Source organism: Symphalangus syndactylus, chromosome 4 (assembly GCF_028878055.3).
Source record: "Symphalangus syndactylus isolate Jambi chromosome 4, NHGRI_mSymSyn1-v2.1_pri, whole genome shotgun sequence".
Taxonomy (NCBI): domain Eukaryota; kingdom Metazoa; phylum Chordata; class Mammalia; order Primates; family Hylobatidae; genus Symphalangus; species Symphalangus syndactylus.
Genome location: NC_072426.2, coordinates 134,905,624 through 134,924,363, shown reverse-complemented (window position 1 = coordinate 134,924,363; position 18,740 = coordinate 134,905,624). Strand labels below are relative to the sequence as shown.

Sequence of the window (18,740 nt, the reverse complement as noted above, 5' to 3'; positions counted from 1 at the left end):
AGACTACAGACTAAGTGTGAGATAAGGACACAAGAAAGGACATGATAAATGTGACATGAAAATTGACTGGTGTTCCCAAGGATCAAATATTACTAGAATGCGGTACTAGAGAGGAAGATATGCAATACCTCAAAGCATTTTCTCAAAGCACCTGGCAATTTCAGTTTCTAAAAAAATGTTTCTAGTTAGGTCAAGTCTATATAAAGGACTGTGTGGACCACTAAGGTTTGCTAGGGTTTTAAGCAGCCCAAATGTCCTAATCTAATTTGCCAGTTCTAGTCTTAACCACAAGGAGAAATAAGGTATAAAATAACACTGATTTATCAAATTCAACTGTCATTGGTCAAAAATTTGTTCTGCTGCATTTATATCAACATGGGAAGGCAAAAAGTGTGTTTCAAAGTTCATTTTATATTTAACAGTGAGGGATTAACTTTTAACTGCTATAACATAGACCCAAAAGGACAGGGGCTCAAAGGAGATACAAGTGTATTCTTCTAACACGTAAAATAAGACAAGATAGGGCAGTTTGGGGATGGCAGATCTATAATGTCATCAATATCGTAAGCTTCCTCTATTATGATTAGCACACAGGTTCCACCCTCAGTCTCATCCTGTGACTTCAAAATGGCTGTGGAAATTCTGTAGACCTTTCAACAGGGAAACAGGAAGAGGGGGGAAGGGGAAAATGACACCTGACACATGAGAAATAATTTTTATTTATTTAGTTATTTTTTAGATGGAGTCTTTCTCTGTTGCCCAGGCTGGAGTGCAGTGGTGCCATCTTGGCTCCCTGCAACCTCCACCCCCCGGGGTTCAAGCAGTTCTCTGCCTCAGCCTCCCCAATAGCTGGGATTATAGGTGCCCGCTACCATGCCTGGCTATTTTTTAATTTATTTTTATTTTTTATTTTTAGTAGAGACAGGTTTCACCATCTTAACCAGGCTAGTCTTGAACTCCTGACCACGTGATTCACCCGCTTCCGCCTCCCAAAGTGCTGGGATTACAGGCATGAGCCACTGCACCTGGCTGAGACAGAACTTTTTAAAAAAGTTTTAATGAAAGCACCAGTGATAACTTCCACTGATCCTCCATTAATGCAAAGACATGGAACAATATATTTCTCTGACTGTGATGTATTGCCACCCACAGCAATATAAAGATTATGTTAACTAGAAGAAAGGGGAAAATAAATATCGAGTAGGTAACTAGCCACCTTATTTACAAAGTTTCTGATATATCAAAATATTTTGCCAAACAAAAAATAGAATAATGACACTTTATAATAACATATCTAGAAATGGTGGGATCAGTTAAAAAACCACAGCCCTAAAATTGGTACTGTCTCTTTTTTGGTGTGTTCCTCTCCTTTGGTTTTATGGTGTTTTGTATTTGGCATAAGAACTTTAAATGCATGTTTTTTATGTCAAGAAGTATAACAAACTTGGGATTACTCAAGTGTTGTAAGTCAACAACAACAAACAGTAGTTGTTGTTGGAAACAGGAATAATACTGGATAAAAATACAACAAAAATGCAAGAAAATGCAAATTATCTACCAAATAGCACATTTATGGAATTCAACAAATCTCTAAAACTGGTTTAACTCATCTTATATTTTTCATTCACTTTTAGAAAAGGTTAAAAAGACCTTTAGAAAATCAGGCTTTCAGAATTTAAAATACTTATCTTAACAATTTGTCAATTCGTAATAAAAACAAAATATGTCATTGATTACCATAACAAGCCCAGAAAATACCACAAGTTATTGGAATTTGTAAAAGAGTCTTTTTGAAGTTCAAAGTCTATTTAAATATCCTAGAGCGTAAGCCAAATAAAAGTCTATCTATAGCCCTGTTCCTTTTCAAACAATGCAAAATTAGATTGTTGATATATGAAAGTGCTTCTGTGCCATTGTCTGAAGAAATATTATATATAAATCAAAGTAGCTTGACTCTACCAGTGGATTTCATTTCACGCTTTTCTTTCTCTTTTTACATAAAGCAAATCGTCTTTAGATCTTAAGCTTATGATACAGAATGTTTGAAATTTTTAAAAGTCATCATTGTTTACACTCCCTTCTGGGCAGAAAGCTTGTCCATATTCACAGTAAAACTATACGTACACTGTTACTTCTCTCCCATTCAAATTATTTAAGCCCTCATACATAATATTGTGCGGATGTGTTTTCTATTGAAATGAGAAAACTTCTGCATAAAATGGTTGTTGTTTGTTGGTTTTACAAGATGTCTACATAGAACACCCCAATTTTTGTCCTTCAAAGTTTGGAAACATCTGTAAGAAAGACACAAGAGCCAGACATACAGATACAAAGCATGACCTTCATTACTGACAAAGCTATTATTTAGAAAACCCATCTTAAGTCTGGGACAACAATAGCTTTCTTTCTTGCATCATATAATTCAGCTTCCTCATTTGGTCATAGGGAACACTGGAATCTCTGCACTGGGTGTGGTAAACCTTCCTAGCTAAACTTGGCCAGACTGCAGAGAGATGTAGAAAGTGAGACAGTGAGATCTACAAAGCAGGAAGAGATCTCCTTCACCCTCTCCTCCCCTCCCACTGTGAGTTAATAAATGAGAGAGTGAGAAGCTAGAGGGTTACCCTAGCTCAGTGATTGTCAAACTGTGGTTCATGCACAAGGAGCAACAGCAACATGTTTTAAAGGCAAATTGTCAGGTCTCATCTGTGGCTACAAATCAGAAGCTCTAAGTAGGGCATAGAACAACGTGTGTTCTAACAAACCTTCCTGGTAACTCTGAAGATAAACTTTGAGAACTACAGTTTCTCTCCTAAAAAGATGACAGGTGGGAATATGTTTCCCTTCTTCATATTCTTCAGCTCTTTATTCTTTTAATTTTGATTTAAAACTTTCAGTTGATTGTCATCTAGGAGATTGGCTCTTGCTTGGGGGGTGATATTGGCCATGTATCATTTCAGGCTTTTGCCTCATGAGGCCCCACAGCAGACCGTAATCATGTCTTGCACCATAGCCCACACAGGCCTCCTCGTCTATGGTGAATATCCCTTGATAGCTACTTACTGCGAAAGCTTGTCTCTCTGCCACTGTTCCTGAAGATTTTACTTATTAGTTAGGTTAGTGAAAAATAATTGCTTTTTTTTGCACTTACTTTTAATGGCAAAACTGCAATTACTTTTGCCCCAACCTAACTGCACAAGAATCTTTATCAACTACACTCAAGGCAGCCCTAATTTGCCAGGGAGTTGATGTCCTTGGGAATCATCATTAACCAATAAGGGACACAGATCAGTGGTTAAGAAGCACAGCTACCCACTCACTCAATGGGAAGCTCCTGAGAGGCATTCAAATTGTTCAAGGGGTCCACACTAGAATCCAGTCCTTTTTTTCCATAGTTATGAATCTCATGAATGCGTCCCCCTTCTTCTCCTACCTTTTATTGTAGTTTTCCTTTCCATTGTCTAACTTTTCCCATTTTCACACTGTGCCTCCTGGGATCACTTCTCAAATCAAAACTTGTTGAACCTAGGGTCTTTTCTCAGAGCTGCTTTTGGAGATATTCATATTTTAAATAAATTTAAAGTTCTTAACTTAATAAAAATGGCTGCTCTATTGTAGCTTCCTCTAAGAACTACTAGTGGGCACTATGTTTGTTTACAGAAGACTTTGAACTATAATAAAACAGTACATTAATTCATTAACTTAAAAGCCTCAAAATTCCCTCTATATGCTGTTTCTCATGTTAAATTATGTTCAGTTACACTGTTCAATAGAGTTCTTCAGAGGCTCTGTGATTAAATCATGACGTCAAGATACTTCAATTATTGAATAGCAAGAATATAGACATGTTCAAAAATTAATATACAAATGTTCTAATTATTAAATTCCCAGAGAGAAATAAAACTGAAGAGATTAAAGTTCCAAAAAATTAGTCCAAAGTAATTAATATCCAAAATTAAATTCTTCTGCCCTTATAATTTAAAGTCCAAAGAAAGTCCAAAAGTTTAAACTACATGCAAAGTCCAAAGAACCAAGTTTTTCCCTGATTCTTTATTATGGCCACTTTGAGGGAAAGAAGTCCTTGAAAATGTATGACTTTGGGGTAACTTAAACATTTGTATCCTGGGCTTATTCTCACTGAGTTTTGCAATTCATTTCAAATGATCACATCCATGTTTTTTCTTTCTTTCTTTCTTTCTTTCTTTCTTTCTTTCTTTCTTTCTTTCTTTCTTTCTTTCTTTCTTTCTTTCTTCCTTTCTTCCTTTCTTTCTTTCTTTCTTTCTTTCTTTCTTTCTTTCTTTCTTTCTCTTTCTTTCTCTCTTTCTTTTTTTCCTTCTTTCTTTCTTCCTTCCTTCCTTCCTTCCTTCCTTCTTTCTTTTCTTTTCTTTTCTTTTCTTTTTTGAAACAGTCTTGCGCCATCACTCAGGCTGGAGTGCAGTGGCACAATCTTGGCTCACTGCAATCTCTGCCTCTCAGGTTCAAGCAATTCTCCTGTTTCAGCCTCCCAAGTAGCTGCGATCACAGGTGCCTGCCACAATGCCCAGCTAATTTTTGTATTTTAATGGAGAGGGGGTTTCACCATGTTGGCCAGGTTGGTCTCAAACTCCTGACCTCAGGTGATCTGCCCACTTCGGCTTCCCAAAGTGCTGGGATTACGAGTGTGAGCCACCGTGCCCAGCCTCATTCATTCTTTCTTTTTATACTGACTTCTGGTGTATTCCATAACATTTAGAATTCCATTTTATCTCTACTACTGACTTATTAGTTATATCTTTTTAAAAAATTTTGTTAAATATTTCTATAAGCCACACATACAATATGAAACTTAACATATTGTCATGTATTTTTAAATAGTGTTTTACCACTTCATGTATAAAGAACCTTAAAACAGCACGCCTTGGTCTCTGCCATTTTCATCCTTTGTAATAATATTATCAAGCATTTAACTTCTACGTATGTTATAAAACACACAGTATATTGTTCCATTTTTGCTTTAAAAGTTAAATATCTTTCAAAGAAGTTTTTAAAATTAGGCAAGAGAACAAAACATTTGCATTTCTGATCCTCCTCATTCTTTCATGTAAAACTGAATTTCTGAATTTTCATTTACCCTAATAAACATGCTTTAATAATCTGAAGTTCAAGTCTGCCCCTGATACATTTTCTTGGCCATTGTTTGTGTGAAGGTATTTTTACTTTTCTCAAATTAAATAATATTTCTGTTGGATATTAGATTCTAAGTAGACAGTCTTTGTTTTTTTCTTTCAACAATTTATAGATGTTCTATTGTCTTCTGGCTTGCACTTGCATGGTTTCTAACAGGACATCTGCTATATTTCTAGTATTTCTAGACTTTGTTTTTTCATTTATCTGACTGCTTTTAAGAGTTTCTCTTTATCATTGGGTATCAGCAATTTATATATGGTAAGCCTTGGTTAGCTTTTCTTTACTTGGATTTTTTTCTGCTAGAGATAACTCAGCTACTTGGACTTTGGGATATATATTTTTAAAACCTTTGAATAAACATTTGGCCATTATTTTTTTCAAATAGATTTCTGTTTTCTCCATCCATTTGGACTCAAAATATAGGTATGTGTGTCTGCTTGATATTTTCCCATAAATCACTGAGTTATGTTCATTTTTTTCTCTATGTCTCTTCAACATTTGTACTTATTGTATTTTACTTTCAATAGTTTTTATGCTCTGACTTTAAGGTCACATTTTTTTTTCTTTTATCTGTATGTCTAATCAGCTGTTATTCTCTACCAGAGTTCTTTTTCCTAAATTTATTTTAGATATTATATTTTTCAATGACATAAATTCTATTTAAAAAATAATTTTTACTTATTCTTTCATTGTATTTGTGTTTTCCTTTAAATCTTTAAACCTATTTATAGTGGCTACTTAAAGTCCCTGCTTGCAAATTTTATCATGTCTGAAATTTATTGTCTCTTCCTATTCACCGACATTTTTCCTGCATGAGTCATATTTTCCACTCCTTCTCACATCTGTTAATTTTTTATTGAATGCTGAACATTGTTGAGAGGATAGATTTGCCAAAGCGTTGAGTTTTGTTTAGGCATCAATTTAATCTTTTTGAGACTTTAAAAAAGAAAAAAAAAACTATATTTGTGTCTGTCTAGAGTAGCCTTTACAGTGGGATTTATTTCACTGTCCTTCTGATATGCGGTAGGGGATGTTTTATGAAGTCTCCCCCATCTGCTTTATTCAGTTAAGTCTCTCCACTCTGGTTAATCTAACTCATATGATACCTATCTTCGTGTAAGCTCTTGTAGATTTTAAGTGTAAGCTCCCTGATAGTAGTTGTTTCCTTAGTCATAAAATTTTCCCTGATTTTGAATAGTTTCATCCTTCGCATTAAGCCAAAGCCTCAGCAGATCTGTATTTAGATTCCCATAGCTATCTCTGCAGAGTTCTCTACTTTATGCTGTTCTTCTCTACAAATTCCAGCTGGCAACTTTTTGTGAATTCCACCTTCTCTTATCCTTAGTTCAGTGAGACCCTTCAGTTCTCTCTTTCTGCATCAATGTCAATGGATGCCCCAAGAAGAAAGCCAATACAATTATACAACTCATCTTTTTTATTTTTTTTGTCTTTTTTCTTCTCTTCTTTCAAGGATTGCCATCCTTTGCTGCTGGTTTTCCAATGTTTCATAACACTCATTTCATATTTGTTCTGTTTATCTACGGCAGATGGCTTACAAGTTTTAAGTTATAAGTTTTCCACCATAACCTTCTCTATCATGTCATTTTTCTTAAAGGCCTTGAAGTTGTATGGGTTAGAGGAAAGTTTTCTTAAGACCCTCATTTGTAAAAAGTTCTGAAAGTTAGTACACATGACTAATATTGACAGCATCAGCTCTACATACAATAAATTTAGAAATTTTGAGTAATACCTATTTTGTTCTCTGAGTCTGGTACATAATTCTGCCAAAAAACCATAGCAAATACTCACTAGAACAAGAAAGGAGAATGAATCCCTGTTCTAAAAAGAAGCATTATTTTTGGCTGTCCTAAGATATATATTTCCTATAACAATTGCGCAAATTTAAAGAACTTATATGACTGGATCATAACTTCTCATAAAAATGTTAATTTTGTCACTATGTATGGAGAAAAGACTATTTGTGGTTTACCACATAATTTTGATAGTTTTCCTCAGTAATTGAAGCTCAATATTAGCCAGCCTATGGACACCTACCTAAAGATTACCTTCCTCAGTCCTCCTTGAAACTTTTTTCTATGACAAATTTTTGGCCAATGGATTGAGAAGGTAACTATTGTTTTTCATATCTCAATTGTGATAATAAAAAAGATATATGTCATCTATTTCTCTTTTTGTTTGTTGAAAAATGAGTGTGATGATGATAGTTGGAGGAGCTATTTTAAATTTGAAAAAGGAGAGTCTAATGTGTTAAGAAAGGGATCCATTTTCTATTTTCTGCATATGGCTAGCCAGTTTTCCCAGCACCATTTATTAAATAGGGAATCATTTCCCGATTGCTTGTTTTTGTCAGATTTGTCGAAGATCAGATGGTTGTAGATGTGTGGTGTTATTTCTGAGGTCTCTGTTCTGTTCCATTGGTCTATATATTTGTTTTTGGTACCAGCACCATGCTGTTTTGGTTACTGTAGCCTTGTAGTGTAGTTTGAAGTCAGATAGCGTGATGGCTCCAGCTTTGTTCTTTTTGCTTAAGATTGTCTTGGCTATATGGGCTCTTTTGTGGTTCCATATGAAATTTAAAGTATTTTTTTCTAATTCTGTGAAGAAAGTCAATGGTAACTTGACGGGAATAGCATTGAATCTATCAATTACTTTGGGCAGTATGGCCATTTTCATGATATTGATTCTTCCTATCTATGAGCATGGAATGTTTTTCCATTTGTTTGTGTCCTCATTTCCTTGAGGAGTGGTTTGTAGTTCTCCTTGAAGAGGTCCTTCACGTCCCTTGTATGTTGTATTCCTAGGTATTTTATTCTCTTTGTAGCAATGGTGAATGGGATTTCACTCATGATTTGGCTCTCTATTTGTCTGTTGTTGGTATATAGGAATGGTTGTGATTTTTGCACATTGATTTTGTATTCTGAGACTTTGTTGAAGTTTCTTATCAGCTTAAGGAGTTTTGGGGCTGAGTCAATGGGGTTTTCAAAATATACAATCATGTCATCTCCAAACAGAGACAATATGACTTCCTTTCTTCCTATTTGAATACCTTTATTTATTTCGCTTGCCTGATTAACTCAAGATGGATTAAAGATTTAAATGTGAAATCCAAAACCATAAAAACACTGGAAGAAAACCTAGGCAGCCGGGCGCAGTGGCTCACGCCCGTAATCCCAGCACTTCGGGAGACCAAGGTGGGTTGATCACAAGGTCAGGAGTTCATGACCAGCCTGGCCAAGATGGTGAAACCCTGTCTCTACTAAAAATACAAAAATTAGCCAGGCGCAGTGGCAGGTGCCTGTAATCCCAGCCACTCGGGAGGCTGAGGCAGGAGATTCGTTTGAATCCGGGGGGGCAGAGGTTTCAGTGAACCAAGATGCACCACTGCACTCCAGCCTGGGCAACAGAGTGAGACTCGGTCTCACAAAAAAAAAAAAAAAAAAGAAAAAAAAGAAAACCTGGACAATACCATTCAAGACATAGGCATGGGCAAAGACTTCATAACTAAAACACCAAAAGTAATTGCAAAAAAAGCCAAAATTGACATAGGGGTCTAATTAAACTGAAGAGTTTCTGTACAGCAAAATAAACTCATCAAAGTGAACAGCCAACCTACAGAATGGGAGAACATTTTTGCAATCTTCTTACCTGACAAAAGTCTCATACCCAGAATCTACAAGGAATTTAAAAAAATTTACAAGAAAAAAAACAACCCCATCAAAAAGTGGGCAAAGTATATTAACAGACACTTCACAAAACAAAGCATTTATGTGGCCAAAAAACTTTTGAAAAAAGCTCATCATCACTGGTCATTAGAGAAATACAAATCAAAACCACAACAAGACACCATCTCATGCCAGTCAGAATGGCAATTATTAAAAAGTCAGGAAACAACAGATGCTGGCAAGGCTGTGGAGAAATAGAAATGCTTTTACATGTTGGTAGGAGTGTAAATTAGTTGTTCAACCATTGTGGAAGACAGTGTGGCAATTCCTCAAAGATCGAGAACTGGAAATACCATTTGACCCAGTGATCCCATTACTGCATGTACCAAAAGGATTATAAATCATTTTACTATAAAGGCACATGCACATGTCTGTTTATTGGAGCACTATTTACAATAGCAAAGACTTCAACCAACCCAAATGCCCATCAATGAAAAACGTGGCACATACACACCATGGAATACTATGCAGCCGTATAAAAGGATGAGTTCATGTCTTTTGCAGGGACATGGATGATGCTGGAAGCCATCATTCTTAGCAAACTAACACAGGAACAGAAAACCAAACACCGTATATTCTCACTCATAACTGGGAGTTGAATAATGAGAACACATGGACACAGGGAGGGGAATATTACACACTGGGACCTGTCAGGGCTTGGGGGCAAGGGGAGGGAGACCATTAGGACAAATACCTAATGCATATGCAGCTTAAAATCTAGATTACAGGTTGATAGGTGCAGCAAACCACGCTTGCACGTGTATACCTATGTAACAAACCTGCATGTCCTGCACATGTATCCCAGAACTTAAAGTAAAATTAAAAAGAAATAAATTTAAAAAAAAATAAAAAGGAAAGTCATGTTTTGTATTAGAAGAAAAAGATAGAAGGTGCCTGGGTGTGGTCAGGTGAATAGTCTCTCCAAAAGATATCCACATCCTAATTTCTGGAATATGTGAATATTACCTTATATGGCAAAGGGGGGGCTTGCACATGTATATCATTTAAGGATCTTGAGATAGGAAAGTTATCCAGGTTGGTGCTAGATATAATTATAAGGGTCCTCATCAGATGAAGGCAAGAAGGTAAAAGAAGGAAGCAGGATATGTGATAACAGAGCAAAAGGTTGGAGTGACTTGATGAATGAGTCATCAGCCAATAAATGCAGACATCTTCAAGAAGCCAGAAAATGCATGAACATGGATTATCCCTTGGACTCTCCAAACCCAACTGACTCTACTCACACCTTGACTTTAGTTCAGTGAAACTGATTTTGGTCTTCTGGCCTCCAGAATGTAAGAGAATAAGTCTGTGTTGCCTTAAGCCACTAAATTTGTGGTCTTTTATTCCTTTCTTTTCTGTCTTTTCTTTTTTTCCTTTTGTTTTCTTTCTTTCCTTTTCTTCTTTTCTATGTGTCTTTTTTCATTTTCTTTCTTTATTTCTTTCTTTTTTTTTTGAGATGGAGTTTTGCTCTTGTTGCCCAGGCTGGAGTGCAATGGCACGATCTCGGCTCACTGCAATCTCCTCCTCCCAGGTTCAAGTGATTCTCCTGCTTCCTCCCCTGGAGTAGCTGGGATTACAGGCATGCGACACCATGCCTGGCTGATTTTGTACTTTTAATAGAGACAGGGTTTCTCCATGTTGGTCAGGCTGGTCGTGAACTCCCGACCTCAGGTGATCCACCCTCCTTGGCCTCCCAAAGTGCTGGGATTACAGGTGTGAGCCACCGTGCCTGGCTTTATTTTCTTTTCTCTCTTTCTCTCTTTTTTTTTTGACAGGGTTTTAGTCTGTCACCTAGGCTGGAATCAAGGACAGTTGTGAAATCAAGGCTCACTGCAAGCTCCACCTTCTGAGCTCAAGCAATCCTCCCACCTCAGTCTCCCAGGTAGCAGGGACTACAGGCATGTGCTAGCACACTTGGCTAATTTTTGTATTTTTAGTAGAGATGGGTTTTTGCCATGTTCACCAGGCTGGCCTGAAACTCTTTGACTCAAGCAATTCGCTTGACTCAGCTTCCCAAAATGCTGGGATTACAGGCGTGGGCCACCACGCCTGACCAAATTTGTGATATTTCTTAAGGCAGCATTAGGAAACAAATACACTAAGTTATGCAATAAGATCTAATTACTAAACTGTCCTTTGACCGTCTATAAGGGCTGGTTTACTTACATCTTGTTTAGGCCACCCTTCTAAGGGTCTCTTTGTTATAATAGCTTACCCCAGAACCACACCATCAAGCCACTGTATCACTTTTTGATTAAATATCAGGATTTATGTCTTTTTGATGCTCTATGTTTTTTCTTACTTTATTGTAGCAGTTTAAACCATATCCTACCTTTATTTGTCAAGTTTATTTCTCACTTCTCTTACAGTCTGATTGTGGGTTGGTAGAGTTCTGTTTCATTCAGTCACCCAGTGATGCAGACATCTTCTCTCTTGAGGTCACAGTATCACATAAGACAATGCTATTCCATGTTCTTGCTCCAGTCTGTGCACTACTTGTTACCTGTACATGAGATAAAGTATAGAAGTTATAAGCTTTAAAAATTTTCTAGAAAATTTATATTGCTATGATATCTATGTATGTAATCTTATTTTCTGGTAACTATAAAAATTAGAGGGAAAAAGATTCCCACCACAAATCATTTTAGCCTCACTTCCCTAAAGCCTTGGAGCCCTACAGTGAGTCTTCTGTATCTGTTTGGAAGACACCAGAACATGTGAAGGAAGGTGTGCGAGGTTTTATAAGGAAGGCCTTGTGGCAGCCAACAGCACTTTTGCCTATTTGTCAGGGGTCATAATCAGTGCATTCTTCTTCTTTTTCTTTTTCTCGCTCTCTCTTTTCTTTTTTTTTTCTTTTTTTTCTTTCTTTTTTTTTTTTTTTTTTTGAGATGGAGTCTCACTCTATCACCCAGGCTGGAGTGCAGTGGCACAATCTCAGGCTCACTGCAACCTCCAACTCCCAGGTTCAAACGGTTCTCCTGCCTCAGCCTCCCAAGTAGCTGGGATTACAGGTGTCTGCCAACATGCCTGGATAATTTTTGTATTTTTAGTAGAGGCGAGGTTTCACCATATTGGCCAGGCTGGTCTTGATGGTCTTGAACTCCTGACCCCGGGTGATCCACCTGCCTCGTCCTCACAAAGTGCTGGGATTACAGGTGCGAGCCACCATGGCTGGCCCATAGTCAGTGCATTCTACTGCAAGAGAGCTAGTTGTGTATTTAAAAAAGAAGAGGAGATATGCTTATTGTGTCTCTAGCCTGATTTTGTCACAAGATCACAATGCTCAGAAGCCTTTTGGAGGAAGGAAAAATTATGCACAGAGTCACTTCTCTGAGAAAACATAAAACATACTCATGATGCCTCTTGGGAACAGGCAATTTTGGACCCAGCACCACAACAGAATTACCTGTGTTTACGAAATGCACTCCACAGAGATCTCACCAAGGCTCCACATTGCTTCAGTTGCCATATATTCTTTAGCTGACTCTGAATCTAAAATTGAGATTAATGTTTCTGAAGACTGTATCCTCCAGGGGATCCTGCTGACATATACCTCACGAAGAGGTCGATAATGTATTATTTCCTCTATTCATAAATGTTCTCAATCTTGCACAGTATTCAGTTTTTTGTTACATTTTCCCTCTCCTTCTAATGCTCTATTTTTCTTAATTGTTCCATTCTTTGTTTTGTGAGAATTCAGTCACTTTGTAACAGTTTAGCCTTCTTTTTGATGTGGACTTTTTTCTTTTTTTTCCTTTGGGAGGGCGGTCTGCTAGAAATTTGTCTTCCTTCCTTTTTATTTCTCTCTCCTTTCTGGCCCAAACATTTTTGTTCTCGTGTATTCTCCTCTATATTTTTCTGTGGGGTTTGTCACAGTGAGAGATATGAAAATATGATCTCTGTCTGCCAAAACCATCCACTATTCAAATATTTTCCACCTTTTCCTTAGTGATTTGGCAGATCCCACCTAGGGGCTTTTCTCCCATTAGAGCAACATCTAACCTGTGCCTTGACATAATCCATTACTTTCTTCCCCAGATTCTTTTTACTATGTTTCGTCTTGGCTGTGTCTCCCCTTAGAGTCTATTTTTTTTGAAACGGTGTCTTGCTCTGTCGCACAGGCTAGAGTGCAGTGGCGCGATTTCGGCTCACTGAAACCTCCGCCTCAAGCGATTCTCCTGCCTCAGCCTCCCGAGTAGTAGCTGGGACTACAGGCGCCCACCACCACGCCTGGCTGATTTTTGTATTTTTAGTAGAGACAGTGTTGCACCATGTTGGCCAGGATGGTCTCAATCTCTTGACCTCGTGATCCGTCCGCCTCAGCCTCCCAACGTGCTGGAATTACAGGCATGAATCACCACACCGGGCTCCCTTTGAGTCTTAACTCCGTAGATTTCCTGGTCATATGCCTTTAGGTCCAGAGCATAGCTGCAGGCTCACCTGCAATAACTGCTACTTTGAAATACATTCAGAGATGCCATGAGAATTTTAGTGTTCTTTGTCTTTCTTACACAATTTTATCCACGATGTTTGTAAACACTTGATAAAGATCTCTGAACTATTAGGAATTTTTCTTATTTATTTTTATTTTTATGTGTCCGCAACTTCATGCTTATGAAGTCAAGTCACATCCCTCCTCTACTTAAAATCCTATTGGCTCCCAATGTCTCTCAGATTAAAAGCCAGACTTTGAATCCCCTAAATAACCGTAAATGTTCTGATTTCTTAGTTTTTGTGGTATCTTCCTACCCTATTTCTCTTTCCTTTTCAGAAAAGAAAGTATAATCCAGCTGCATTCAATGTACACTTCCTTTTGGACCTTGTACATAACGAGCATTTACACTTGGCTATTTCCCCTGCCCAGAAGATGCTTCGCCAGATCTCCATAAGTCTCAGTTTCAAACTCTTTCAACTCTGCTTAAATGTCACGTTTTCAATGAAGCTTACCCAGACTACACTATTTAAAATTTTAACTATGCCCCCACCCAGCTCTTCACTCACTCACTGTCCTGCCCAGTCTTTTCCACAGCACAGTTTTTTCACCTTCTACAAAACTGCACATAGCCTAACATACTCTTTACACACTATTTTTCTTCCTGTATTAATGTCTTTGAAATAAGGATACATTCCACTGTATTGTTACAAAAAAACAAGGGTATATATTAAAGAGGCAGCATTTCTAAATGCACATGAGTAGATGAATAGATAATTCTCATTAGCTCCTGGTTCTGGAAAGCTTTGACGTATCCATTCTTTCTACTCCCTGAGGTTTTTCACGTTCTTCTGTTGTTAGATTGCTAGGCCCCAGCTAAGGTTTATTCACTAGACAACTAAAACGTTTCCTCATTGTCTAAGGATACTGTCCTTAAAATAGTTTAGTCCTTGGAGCCACTCTGTGGTGTGTGTGTGTGTGTGTGTGTGTGTGTTTGTGTGTTGGACTTAAAGATCTCATTTTCCTTTTCATATCTGGCTGCTATGTCCTCCAAGATGTCCTCTTAAATAAACTTCATGCAGCGTAATCAGTCTTTCTTTCTGCATTTTCCTTTCATTTTCTACTATTTATGTTGTGATGGAAAATCAAAGGTGTATGTTTTCAAATCACTTCAGTTGCTACTTGGTATCTTGAGCAAACCCAATTCTCAGAGACAGAGACAGTGGAGGAACAGAAATGTAATTGCTGTCTTAGGCTTCAAATTGGCAACACCTCCTTTGAGTTGTTTTTCTACCCCACCGTTGAAATTGATTTCTCTAAAATAAGACGCTTTTTTCTTGGTGTAATGGTTTGAGACATTCCTTGGCTTAATGGTGGCCTTCACAACTTCCATGATGTAATTCTGGTATTTGAAACAGGTAATCCTTGGGCCCAGATCTTGGATACCAAGAAATGTTTATGGCAGCCATGGCTTTTTACATTGTATTTGTTCATTAATTGCTCATGCTTGTAATCCTAGCACTTTGGGAGGCCGAGGAGGGAACATTGAGGCTAGTTTGATACCAGCCTAAGTAACATAGTGAAATCTCATCTCTACCAAAAATTATCCAGGCATGGTAATGCACACGTATGTTTCTGTAGTCCCAGATACTAAGGAGGCTTGAGCCCAGGAGGTTGAGAGTGTAATGAAATATAATACAATATATAGTCTTTCTTTGGGTGAAGACACATTGTAGAATGCCATGATAAGAAAATAGATAAATGACAGAACTAGGGTACTTGCTACCTTTGAACAAGCCTCTCTTTATAGAAAGTTAACCCTGCAAGATTCCTTCTATATAAGTAAAGACAGTACATGTAATTTTGTTAGTCAGTTTAGTACTGCTTAACTATAGCTGCTATTAATAATTTAGAGTAATAACCTATATTTGTGCTTTGTATTACTAATGGAAATTAGCTGCCTATGCATTAGGTAAACAACAACAAAACTGCTTACAGACCTAGTTAAGAAACATAGCAAAAGCCATTTACTGATACATAAAATAATTATCTCTGCCTTAGCCTTGATTTTTAAACCAGACCAAACTTGATCTGTGCAATTCAAAGCTGAATAATGACAGCTCCTACATAGGGTGACCTGCTTCCTAATGTGTGTATTTGTTAGACATAACTCTGCCTGCCTAAACACAGCTATTCATTTATGGGGAAAAGTTACCCAATAGGATAACACTAAATTATGCCATATTTAATAAAGCTTAAGACCCAAAGCTACCTGCGGAGGCTGCAGCATATAAAAGCTAACTTCCCTACAATCAAAAAGATCAGCTCTAAGGCATATACCATCAGGGCTAAGTTACCCGCTGAAGCCATTTCAAAAGCTTTGATTCCTCCTGGTGTTACTGTGTCAACTGCGCTTTATTCTTTGTAAGATTCTAGAGAGTTCTCAAAGCATCAGATGTTGCACATGTAGGAGATGGTAAAGAACACCACTCTCTTCTTCCTCCTGTTCCTTGTCTTCAGCACCAATTAAGAGAAAGATGCAATACTGATTGACATAAAGGACAAAATATTACCTGCATTGTGGGCAAAGCTGCCTAGAGAAGGTGGTTGAGATATATGGCAAATATGGACTCCAAAATTTACCAAGTCATGGGCATTGCTGGGCAACCCTAGACTTCAGCACACGGAGACAGAGCCAACACTGCTGATCTTGTATTACCAAGAGAGCAGAATAGAACGCATCCTCTTTTCAGGCAGATCCAACACGTGAGAAAGGATGAGTTCCATGTGCTCAATCTTTCTAAAAACACACCAAGCCGATGATTCTTTCCTCTTCCTACTTTGACCAAATGGGAAGATCGTTTTAGAAATTAAGTTAGCAATAAAACAGAACATCATTTGTAAGGGTTGAAGGGAAAAACAGTCCTCTACGTGAATCAAAGACATGTATAGATTCTCTTGTTTGTAGGAGCAAATCTCAGGTGACTCATTCTCAGATACTATTATTTTGTATTCACCTATGATTGACTTAGACTTAAATTCATTCAGCTAGAATTCTTTTACATAGGTAATTGAATGTACTGCATCTTGTTTTTGATATTACAAAGTTGTTTTCTTCATAAAATTATAATCTGGTTATATCTACACATAGATATTTAAATTAGCATGGTGTGGTTTACTGGACTAGGAGTGATATATCATAGATTACTTCTGTGTATACAAGTACTAGGTAATGTTACAAAACGCTCATGAGGTGGCCAGCACTTAAAAAAACGGTATAATGACTAATTAATGTAATGACACTTGTATAACAAGAGAGTGGAAAGAAGGTTAATGTGATAATGAGGCTTATTTGAGCTTAAAGATTTAACATGAGGACACTCTCAAGATAGCTTAATTAGATTTTAAGCACCTTTTGCAATTTGCATGTGTACTTGTTAATCCATATGTTTTAAAAATAAATTTTACTTTATTTAAATTAATGAATTTAATCTCTTTCTCTGTGTTGCTTTTCTGCTAGATGCTTTCTCAGATCTTTATTATGTATAATTTATGATTATTTCTTCCATATTATGTTTAAATTGTAGTTCTATTTAAAATAGTACAATGACATTTCTAAAGCTCAAAACAATAGCTTCAGATGATTCAGGCAGTGATCACAAGTTATGACTGGAATTATCTAATTAATCTTTATGTTATTTAGCATACTTTATTGTGTCATGTAATATATAGTAAATCTGATTTCATTCATTGACATCTGTGTCATTTTTAAACTTGACCAAATGGGAAGAATGTTTTATAAATTAACAGTAAAACAGATCATCTTATGTAATAGTAATTCAGAAAATAATTTTCTGCCTCAGGTGCGCTGGGAATATATTGAATACATTTCCACATGCTATACCTAGGCTTTTATGAGTTCTCCAGATTAATACCTTTTAATGCTTTCTTATACTTATGAGTAATTATTGTAATTCATTTCCTTGATTTTTGCTACTCCCTCCTTCCCTCCATGAGATACGAAAATATGTTCGTCATCACTAATCATCAGAGAAATGCAAATCAGAACCACAATGAGATACCATCTCACACTAGTTAGAATGGCCTTTGTTAAAAAGTCTAAAAACAACAGATGCTGGCAAGGCTGCAGAGACAGGAATACTTACACACTGCTGGTGGGAATGTCAATTAGTACAGCCACTGTGGAGAACAGTTTGGCGATTTCTCAAAGAACTAAAACCTGAACTACCATTCAGTCCAGAGATTCCATTACTGGGTATACACCCAAGAGAAAATAAATTGTTCTATCAAACGATATATGCAGCCCGAAGTTCATTACAGCACTATTCACAATAGTAAAGACGTGGAATCAATCTAGCTGCCCATCAACTGTGTATTGGATAAAGAAAATGCGGTACATATACGCCATAGAATGCTATGCTTAGCTTCCACTTATAAGTAAAAACATGTGGTATTTGTTTTCCATTTCTGAGTTACTTCACTTAGGATAACTGCTTACAGTTTCATCCAAATTGCTGCAAAAGACATTATTATGTGTTTTTTTTTAATCGCTGAGGAGCATTCCACGGTGTGTATGTGTATATTTATATATATATATATATAACACAATTCACAATTGCAAAGATATGGAACCAATCTAAGTGTCCATCAACCAATGACGAGATAAAGAAAATATAATATATAATTATATATAATATATAATATCATATTAATGTATTATATATAATATATATTATTTTATATATATTATGATATTTTCTTTATCTCGTCATTGGTTGATGGACACTTAGATTGGTTCCATATCTTTGCAATTGTGAATTGTCTTATGATGAACATATGTGTGCGGATGTCTTTTTTATACGATGACCTGTTTTTCTTTGGGTATATATCTAGGAGTAGGATCGCTGGGTTGAATGACAGATCTACATTTAGTTCTTTGAGAAATCGCCACAGTTTTCCATAGAGGTTGTACTAATGTACATTCTTACCAACAGTGTATAAGTGTTCACTTTTCACTGCATTTGTGCCAACATCTACTGTTTTTTTTTTTTTTGGGGGGGGGGACTTTTTAATAATGGCCATTTTGACTGGGGTTAGTGTCTCATTGTGGTCTTAATTCCCATTTCCCTGATGATGAACATTTTAAAATGTATGTTTGTTGGCCATTTGTATGTCTTTTAAAAAAATGTCTGTTTGTGTCATTTGTCCACTTTTTAATGGATGATTTTTTTTTCTAGCCAATTGGTTTGAGTTTCTTGTAAATTCTGAATATTAGTCTTCCGTTAGTTGTCTAGTTTGTGAATACTTTCTCCCATTTTGTAAGTTGTCTATGTGCTACATTAATTATTTCATTTGCTATTATAGCACACTAGTTC

The 18,740-nt window shown here is 36.7% G+C and overlaps 1 protein-coding gene and 1 long non-coding RNA gene across 5 annotated transcripts in view; one reads left to right on the top strand and one right to left on the bottom strand.

Moving 5' to 3' along the window:
• FSTL5 (follistatin like 5) overlaps positions 1-18,740 on the top strand; it is a 783,576-nt gene that overhangs the window by 586,559 nt on the left and 178,277 nt on the right. The gene's annotated exons all lie outside the window — the stretch shown is intronic.
• The window catches only part of LOC134736514 (uncharacterized), a 67,274-nt gene that overhangs the window by 36,620 nt on the left and 11,914 nt on the right, over positions 1-18,740 (bottom strand). Inside the window, exon 2 of the long non-coding RNA XR_010120588.1 lies at positions 11,245-11,415. This is a non-coding gene — a long non-coding RNA (uncharacterized lncRNA). The remainder of the gene's footprint in view (positions 1-11,244; positions 11,416-18,740) is intronic.